At 39.6% G+C, this 8,691-nt stretch overlaps 1 protein-coding gene and 1 long non-coding RNA gene across 2 annotated transcripts in view; one reads left to right on the top strand and one right to left on the bottom strand.

Moving 5' to 3' along the window:
• LOC144656658 (uncharacterized) overlaps positions 1-8,691 on the top strand; it is a 523,850-nt gene that overhangs the window by 194,915 nt on the left and 320,244 nt on the right. The window lies entirely within an intron of this gene.
• LOC144656631 (uncharacterized) overlaps positions 1-8,691 on the bottom strand; it is a 144,400-nt gene that overhangs the window by 112,574 nt on the left and 23,135 nt on the right. The window lies entirely within an intron of this gene.

The following is an 8,691-nucleotide window of genomic DNA, read 5'->3' as shown; positions in this document are numbered from 1 at the left end:
GTGCTCTCTGGGGTAGCAGATACCTGAGGGTTCAGTTTTTTTCTTTTTTTTTACTGTTTCTGTGCTCTCTGGGGTAGCAGATACCCGAGGGTTTCAGACAATTTCTTTCCTTTTTAACTTTTTTTGTGCTCTCTGGGGTAGCAGATACCTGAGGGTTCAGTTTTTTTCTTTTTTTTACTGTTTCTGTGCTCTCTGGGGTAGCAGATACCCGAGGGTTTCAGACAATTTCTTTCCTTTTTAACTGTTTCTGTGCCATCTGGGGTAGCAGATACCCGAGGGTTTCAGACAATTTCTTTCCTTTTTAACTGTTTCTGTGCTCTCTGGGGTAGCAGATACCCGAGGGTTTCAGACAATTTCTTTCCTTTTTAACTGTTTCTGTGCCATCTGGGGTAGCAGATACCCGAGGGTTTCAGACAATTTCTTTCCTTTTTAACTGTTTCTGTGCTCTCTGGGGTAGCAGATACCTGAGGGTTCAGTTTTTTTCTTTTTTTTACTGTTTCTGTGCTCTCTGGGGTAGCAGATACCCGAGGGTTTCAGACAATTTCTTTCCTTTTTAACTGTTTCTGTGCCATCTGGGGTAGCAGATACCTGAGGGTTTCAGACAATTTCTTTCCTTTTTAACTGTTTCTGTGCCATCTGGGGTAGCAGATACCCGAGGGTTTCAGACAATTTCTTTCCTTTTTAACTGTTTCTGTGCTCTCTGGGGTAGCAGATACCTGAGGGTTCAGTTTTTTTCTTTTTTTTACTGTTTCTGTGCTCTCTGGGGTAGCAGATACCCGAGGGTTTCAGACAATTTCTTTCCTTTTTAACTGTTTCTGTGCCATCTGGGGTAGCAGATACCCGAGGGTTTCAGACAATTTCTTTCCTTTTTAACTGTTTCTGTGCCATCTGGGGTAGCAGATACCTGAGGGTTCAGTTTTTTTCTTTTTTTTTACTGTTTCTGTGCTCTCTGGGGTAGCAGATACCTGAGGGTTTCAGACAATTTTTTTCCTTTTTAACTGTTTCTGTGCCATCTGGGGTAGCAGATACCTGAGGGTTCAGTTTTTTTCTTTTTTTTCACTGTTTCTGTGCTCTCTGGGGTAGCAGATACCTGAGGGTTCAGTTTTTTTCTTTTTTTTTACTGTTTCTGTGCCATCTGGGGTAGCAGATACCCGAGGGTTTCAGACAATTTCTTTCCTTTTTAACTGTTTCTGTGCCATCTGGGGTAGCAGATACCTGAGGGTTCAGTTTTTTTCTTTTTTTTTTACTGTTTCTGTGCTCTCTGGGGTAGCAGATACCTGAGGGTTTCAGACAATTTTTTTCCTTTTTAACTGTTTCTGTGCCATCTGGGGTAGCAGATACCTGAGGGTTCAGTTTTTTTCTTTTTTTTCACTGTTTCTGTGCTCTCTGGGGTAGCAGATACCTGAGGGTTCAGTTTTTTTCTTTTTTTTCACTGTTTCTGTGCTCTCTGGGGTAGCAGATACCTGAGGGTTCAGTTTTTTTTCTTTTTTTTTTCACTGTTTCTGTGCTCTCTGGGGTAGCAGATACCCGAGGGTTCAGTTTTTTTCTTTTTTTTACTGTTTCTGTGCTCTCTGGGGTAGCAGATACCTGAGGGTTCAGTTTTTTTCTTTTTTTTCACTGTTTCTGTGCTCTCTGGGGTAGCAGATACCTGAGGGTTCAGTTTTTTTCTTTTTTTTACTGTTTCTGTGCTCTCTGGGGTAGCAGATACCCGAGGGTTGCAGACAATTTCTTTCCTTTTTAACTGTTTCTGTGCCATCTGGGGTAGCAGATACCTGAGGGTTTTAGACAATTTCTTTCCTTTTTAACTGTTTCTGTGCCATCTGGGGTAGCAGATACCTGAGGGTTTCAGACAATTTCTTTCCTTTTTAACTGTTTCTGTGCCATCTGGGGTAGCAGATACCCGAGGGTTTCAGACAATTTCTTTCCTTTTTAACTGTTTCTGTGCCATCTGGGGTAGCAGATACCTGAGGGTTTCAGACAATTTCTTTCCTTTTTAACTGTTTCTGTGCCATCTGGGGTAGCAGATACCTGAGGGTTTCAGACAATTTCTTTCCTTTTTAACTGTTTCTGTGCCATCTGGGGTAGCAGATACCTGAGGGTTCAGTTTTTTTCTTTTTTTTACTGTTTCTGTGCTCTCTGGGGTAGCAGATACCCGAGGGTTTCAGACAATTTCTTTCCTTTTTAACTGTTTCTGTGCCATCTGGGGTAGCAGATACCTGAGGGTTTTAGACAATTTCTTTCCTTTTTAACTGTTTCTGTGCCATCTGGGGTAGCAGATACCTGAGGGTTCAGTTTTTTTCTTTTTTTTACTGTTTCTGTGCCATCTGGGGTAGCAGATACCTGAGGGTTCAGTTTTTTTCTTTTTTTTACTGTTTCTGTGCCATCTGGGGTAGCAGATACCTGAGGGTTTCAGACAATTTCTTTCCTTTTTAACTGTTTCTGTGCCATCTGGGGTAGCAGATACCCGAGGGTTTCAGACAATTTCTTTCCTTTTTAACTGTTTCTGTGCCATCTGGGGTAGCAGATACCCGAGGGTTTCAGACAATTTCTTTCCTTTTTAACTGTTTCTGTGCCATCTGGGGTAGCAGATACCTGAGGGTTCAGTTTTTTTCTTTTTTTTTCACTGTTTCTGTGCTCTCTGGGGTAGCAGATACCTGAGGATTCAGTTTTTTTCTTTTTTTTACTGTTTCTGTGCTCTCTGGGGTAGCAGATACCTGAGGGTTTCAGACAATTTCTTTCCTTTTTAACTGTTTCTGTGCCATCTGGGGTAGTAGATACCTGAGGGTTTCAGACAAATTTTCCATTTTTTTACTGTTTCTGTGCTCTCTGGGGTAGCAGATACCTGAGGGTTGCTAAATGTTTTTCCCCTCCGACGAGACTGTCACCTTGTCGTGGTGGAGGGGCTTACGTGTCTCTCTGACACACTAAGAGCAGTCTCAAAGAGTTTCAGTGGCTAGACACCGAATCAGTGACTTTGCCTTTGTAAACATTTTGAGATCTCACAGACGGTCAAGGTTTCATCTGCGTATGCGAAATGAATTATTTTGTTTTCGGTGGTGAAGGTTTCTTTTTCCCTGAGCTGCAGAAGCACATGCTCCTGAAAGCAGCTTGCATGCAACAAAGAAGATATAACATATTTCAGTTGAGTCTGCTAATTTGGGTTTGCGCATCATGGATCCTATATTATTGGAATCAACCATGAGCCAGGCAGATTTCAGGTAAGTTTGTTCCATATAAATTTTACCGCCAAAAAAGGCATTTCATTAATCATAAAGTATTAGAAGAGAAATGTTAACCGCATTTAACGAAACCAACTAATTACTCCCCTCCATTACAGTTACGGTTAATTTACAAAAGTTATTGCTCTAATCAATCCTGTACTGTCTGGGGTAGCAGATACCTGACAGTAACAGTTAACTGGCAAAAATATTGCTCTAATCAATCCTGTACTGTCTGGGGTAGCAGATACCTGACAGTAACAGTTAACTGACAAAATGTTGCTCTAATCAATCCTGTACTGTCTGGGGTAGCAGATACCTGACGGTAACAGTTAACTGGCAAAAATATTGCTCTAATCAATCCTGTACTGTCTGGGGTAGCAGATACCTGACGGTAACTGTTAACTTGTAGAAGTAATTTCTTTTAATATCAGTCTTGCCCCACCTCATAATAAAAAATATCTTGCCTCTAAACCGTCCCATTTGATAGATGAGTGCAAAGATACTTATTTCTGTGCTATCTGGGGTAGGGTATAGGATTTACATTCAAATTATTGCTGAAAATGTATAACTAGTTTCGTTACCGGTTGCATGATTAGTGATTCTTTCTTGCAACATAAGTATAACTATTATGTTAATTCTTATAAAATAATCTGCTTGTTTAATTTTTGTAGGAAATGAATGGATGCAGTTATTTCAATGACTATTAATTTTTAACAAAGGTGAAGGTAAGCATCCATCTGAAGTAAATACAGATGGTGATGCAAATAGGAGGAGCATTCTCTAATTAAGGTCATTTGGTATATTTTAAGTCAGTTGTAGCCACTGGTCAAATGTGAACACAAAAGATCGTTTTTTATCCTTTCTTATGCCAGTTTTTATTCTTATTGCCTCCAATACATGATCGTTGCAATTCCAGTGTCATTAGGCCTAAATGTCCACAGTTTCATTATGTTAACATTTATTGTAAACCATCTGTAAAATGTACACATTTCTTAAAACTTCAATTGGTGCCAGTAATTAAAACTTAATAATAAAAAATTGGTTTCTCCAATTCATGCATGCTTTCTGGATGATTCACAGTATGTCAAAACCAAACGTAAATGCAACTTTAACCAGCTAACAATGAAAATGATACTATGCAGATTTTTGGACATTACATATGAGGGAACTAGTCACTTTGATTTGTTACAGGACCAGCTCTGTAACAGATAACACTCTTACACAGTATACACTGTAAACAAAACCTAATGGATAAACTGCCTGAGAGTAGTCATCAATTCACAGTAGTCACAGTGACCGGTTGCAGGCAGTGATTGTTTTAAAAAAGGAACTACTCTTACGCACAAAGAAAAGTACCTCAGTTCACATATTACTTGGTAATACATCTAGGTTTGGCTATTTACTTCATACTTTTAAATTCAAAACCAGCAGTTTGGCCAGCAAGTTGTGACTAAAGATGAGCACCACTAAATAATATAAAAAAATCTTATCCTATAAAATCAGTTGCACTCGGCTAACAAATAATCTGATGCACATTTTCCCTAGAACATTTGTTCTGTATAGATTTGGCCACCAAATAATATCTAATTCTCGGGTTGCTCTACCTTCCCCATAGCCGACGACGATATTACTTTTGCAAGTAATTCTGTCTTTTGATACTTTCTTGTTGTGGGCTCTGCTTTTAGCTGCAGCAAGTGCCTCTCTGGGATCCAACTGACAAAGATTTTCTTCAACTTGTTTATCCCCATTCCAGTTAACCTTCTCTTTGAGGGCGACAGTGTTTTGAAATTCCAAAGCAGTTTTAAGTTTGCACAAATCATAGAAGCGGTATGTCACCTTCCTCGCTAAAGAACTCAGAATGGGTGCGCGCCAATGGTGCTGTTCTCTTACAGCGTGAGGCTGTGGGTTGCCAAGAGTTTTCAGCAACTGCTGGAAGAACTTTTTTGAGACCATGTTAAACTCCAAAGTCTGCCAATTTCCTGTAAAATGTAAAATGAAGTGAGAATCTACATTGTTCCTTTTTTGCACCATTGGACCTGTAAAGCCTTAAGACTATACAGATACATTAATGTTCCCCCTCAGAGGACGTAATAATTATTTGAACGTGTATTTCTCAGTCAGTTCTGTATTGCACAGTCAATTGTCAGTTGTGTATTACTCGGTCAATTATGTTTTCCTTGGGTCAATTATGTATTTCGCAGTCAGTCGTGTATTTCACAGTCAGTTGTGTATTTCACAGTCAGTCGTGTATTTCACAGTCAGTCATGTATTTCACAGTCAGTCGTGTATTTCGCAGTCAGTCATGTATTTCACAGGCAGTCGTGTATTTCGCAGTCAGTCGTTTATTTCACAGTCAGTCGTGTATTTCACAGTCAGTCGTGTATTTCGCAGTCAGTCATGTATTTCACAGTCAGTCGTGTATTTCGCAGTCAGTCATGTATTTCACAGTCAGTCGTGTACTTCACAGTCAGTCATGTGTTTCGCAGTCAGTCGTGTACTTCGCAGTCAGTCGTGTATTTCGCAGTAAGTTGTTTATTACTAGGTCAGTGGTGTATTTCGCAGTCAGTGGTGTATTTCGCAGTCAGTCGTGTATTTCACAGTCAGTCGTGTATTTCGCAGTCAGTCGTGTATTTCACAGTCAGTTGTGTATTTCGCAGTCAGTCGTGTATTCACGGTCAGTGGTGTATTTCACAGTCAGTCGTGTATTTTGCAGTCAGTCGTGTATTTCACAGTCAGTGGTGTATTTCACAGTCAGTGGTGTATTTCGCAGTCAGTGGTGTATTTCACAGTCAGTCATGTATTTCGCAGTCAGTCGTGTATTTCACAGTCAGTGGTGTATTTCACAGTCAGTGGTGTATTTCGCAGTCAGTGGTGTATTTCACAGTCAGTCGTGTATTTCGCAGTCAGTCGTGTATTTCGCAGTCAGTCGTGTATTTCGCAGTCAGTGGTGTATTTCACAGTCAGTGGTGTATTTCGCAGTCAGTGGTGTATTTCACAGTCAGTGGTGTATTTCGCAGTCAGTGGTGTATTTCGCAGTCAGTGGTGTATTTCGCAGTCAGTGGTGTATTTCGCAGTCAGTCGTGTATTTCGCAGTCAGTGGTGTATTTCACAGTCAGTGGTGTATTTCACAGTCAGTGGTGTATTTCGCAGTCAGTGGTGTATTTCACAGTCAGTCGTGTATTTCGCAGTCAGTCGTGTATTTCGCAGTCAGTGGTGTATTTCACAGTCAGTGGTGTATTTTGCAGTCAGTCATGTCATGTTATGTTGCAAAATTGTGAAAATTATATAAAATATAAAAATACATAATGGATAGGAGTAATTTTGAAACAAACGGCGCGCGTTGTGCTGAATTCTCTTGAAACGGTGTACGTAGCCAATAATTTACAGTGGTCTGGTTTTGCAGAACAACCGCACATTCGTCACGTGAATTTTTTGCAAACAAGCACGTGGAAATTTCGTCGTGTTAGGAAGTTTTGGAGACAGGCGTTTTATCGCGCTCGCGTGTTACACACTAAGCTGGGTAATATTTATATAAAAATTAGACATGTGTATGCGTGTTATTTAAGAGAGAACTTACTTTTGTGTCTTTGATGATGAATTCCATTTAACCGTTCCGTGACACCGACCAACCATGCCTTGTATTCTTCTTGCACTGCGGCAGATTTTATTGCTTGGGGTGCGATTAGCTGAATCTGTTCACTATCTTGTAAAAACAGTGCCCGCTTTGGGAGTGGTTTGTTTACATGTCTTAGCTCGAAGTGTTTTAAAAGTGCTCGAAAAGTCTTCAACTTTTTGGAACATTCGTCACAGTGGAGGTATATATCCGCCATGTTTGTCGTAACGGGTGATAGATTGTCTCCAATAATTGCACACGCTTGCGTTTGTAGTGGCTATTGTTATTCTAACTAATGAAATAAAGCAATGCCCTCGTGATGTTGCGCGCAAAGAATTGCCCCATTGTTATCAGCTTTTTGCTTGTTACCAATCCCAGAGATAAAAAAGAAGTGAGAACAAACTAGCATGGTGTGAGTTGGCAGGCACGTTTTTTTAGGTCAGGATGGAGTCTAGGAAAAAGCATAAACGGAGGGAGAAAGGATTTGAAGTACTATTTCAAAAACGAGTGCGAGTGTTTCATCACGATTTCCAAACACGAGAAAACAGATGAAAGCACGAGGCCGCTTCGGCCGAGTGCTTTCATCTGTTTTCGAGTGTTTGGAAATCGTGATGAAACACGATGCACGAGTTTTTGAAATGACTTCTCTAAAGAAACAATACAAAATTATGCAGTGTCGTATTTTTTCCCATTTTTCTTTAAAATGCCTTGTATGTGTGATTTGTTGTATTCAGTCGGCATTCATTGTATTTGTGAGCTTTTGTTTTTAATTATCCAATAGTTTCGCGTTGCACCAAATTTGTATTCTAAAAGCGTTGTGAACTTGAAGGGATTTACATATTGTTTTTGCCATGGCCGAAGGAAGGTTTTGCTCCCCGAAAACAATCGAGGAAGAAGAACTTTGCGTAGAGAGAGCAGTACCGAAGTCTACCAGATATAAAAATAAGTGGGCAATAGGGATTTTTGAGGATTGGCAACGAGTGCGAAGTGTCAATGTTCCAATACTCGAGGTTGGTGGAGTTTTTAAAGAGTATGAATTGCACAAAGTTCAGCCGCTTACACTAGGCTAGCTAGTAAGTGCGACAATTAGTGTCGATTCCAGCAGTGAGTCCGTGTCACGGAAGGTAGAAAAAGTTTCTCAGAATGTGGATATGGATACTATGCCAGTCTGTTTTGGCGACTTTAAGAAATGTACTGTAAACTTTAATTTCAAATGACTTAGGCTTGTCAGTTTGTAATTTGAAATGTTTTTCCTGGTCATTGTTTATTAAAAATTAATGATTCATGTAAAGCTGTGTTTGAGTAATATATGAATATGCAGATTAAGAACAATTTTTTCACTAGTGATGAAAACGTGATGAAACACTAGTGATTTTCAACTGGTGTTTCATTGAGTGTCCAACTCATCCACCTGACCCGAATGGGGCGCTCTGGTTGGCTTATAACGTCATGAATTATTAATGAGTTTGAGAAGTTGTATTAAAGCTTACTTGATAAACTATGGAAAAATCCCAGTGGGCTTAAAACTACCACCAGAACTAAGCATACAGCTACAGGTTCCCTGTAAAATCTAGCGAAATTTTACTGAAAATAGTAAAAACAAAGGTATATTATTATAATATACTTATTGGAAAAAGACAAATACACTGTCTTATCATCGACATGGTTTTCCATCTTCCACTAATCCACCCTGCCTTTTAAGCTGTGTTGAGCAGTTGAAATCATAGCTGTAATAAAGCGTATTGCTGGAAAACACTTGATATTTTTGTAATGCTGATAAATTATTTTATGAGTGGTCTTCGGTCTCCGTTTTATACTTTTTACAAGTTATAACTTGCTTTTCAAAACTGTTATCTT

Source organism: Oculina patagonica, chromosome 6, assembly GCF_052425735.1.
Source record: "Oculina patagonica isolate OP01 chromosome 6, crgOcupat, whole genome shotgun sequence".
NCBI classification, from domain to species: Eukaryota; Metazoa; Cnidaria; class Anthozoa; order Scleractinia; family Oculinidae; genus Oculina; species Oculina patagonica.
Note: the sequence above shows the minus strand (reverse complement) of the source record. Positions and strands in the feature narration are given on the sequence as shown.